Source organism: Etheostoma spectabile, chromosome 4 (genome assembly GCF_008692095.1).
Source record: "Etheostoma spectabile isolate EspeVRDwgs_2016 chromosome 4, UIUC_Espe_1.0, whole genome shotgun sequence".
Lineage (NCBI taxonomy): Eukaryota > Metazoa > Chordata > Actinopteri > Perciformes > Percidae > Etheostoma > Etheostoma spectabile.
The window spans coordinates 10,965,410-10,966,184 of record NC_045736.1 but is presented as its reverse complement, the minus strand read 5'-3'; the positions used below and the strand labels follow the sequence as shown (position 1 = coordinate 10,966,184).

Genomic DNA, 775 nt, shown 5'->3' with positions numbered 1-775 from the left:
GCAGAAATTTTGAATTATTTAGACTAAAAGTAAAGGAAAGTATGTTGAAGGATAATCACAGACTGGGATAGACTGAACCTTTTACTCAATACTATTTCGAAAACACCTACATTTTTGTTTTTTAACCCATGTGTTGTCTTCCCATCAACCATGGTCACTTTTTTTCCAACATTATTATCTTTTTCTGACATTTTTGTCATTTTTTCAATGTTGTGGGTGCTTTTTTTGGACGTTTTTAGTGTTTTTCCCAAAGTTTTTGGAAAATTTAATGTTGACATTTTCAGCGCTTATTTCGACGGCCCATTTTTTGTTGCAAAACAAATAAATGAATAAATGAAAACGGGTCAATTTGAACCAAGGACAACATTAGGGTTAAATGCTGTAAAATTGAATAAGACACCCCAAAATTACCCATCAAAATCACCCAAAAGAATGTTGTGTGGAATCAATCATGTTGTTTGGGGTAATCACAATTTGGTAGTTAAAAAGAACAATGATGTAGGAAATATAGGATAGGAAATGGGATATAATCAGTTTGACCCGAGGACAACATGCGGGTTAATGGTGTTTTTGTATTTGCATAAGATATGAATGCAAATATCTGCTACATTCCAAAACTATCTATCAATATCTACAGTGGTGCCCATAAGTTTACATGGCCATGCTTCAGTTGACTAAAAAGAGGAAATATCCCGTGCCTATCTCTAGGTATGGTGAAGGGTATGTGATGATTGGGGGCTATTTTAATTTCAAAGGCCTAGGGAACTTTATCAGG

The 775-nt window shown here is 34.3% G+C and overlaps 1 protein-coding gene across 1 annotated transcript in view; it reads right to left on the bottom strand.

Annotated features, from left to right (window-relative positions):
• LOC116687798 (tubby-related protein 1) overlaps positions 1-775 on the bottom strand; it is a 13,048-nt gene that overhangs the window by 3,959 nt on the left and 8,314 nt on the right. The window lies entirely within an intron of this gene.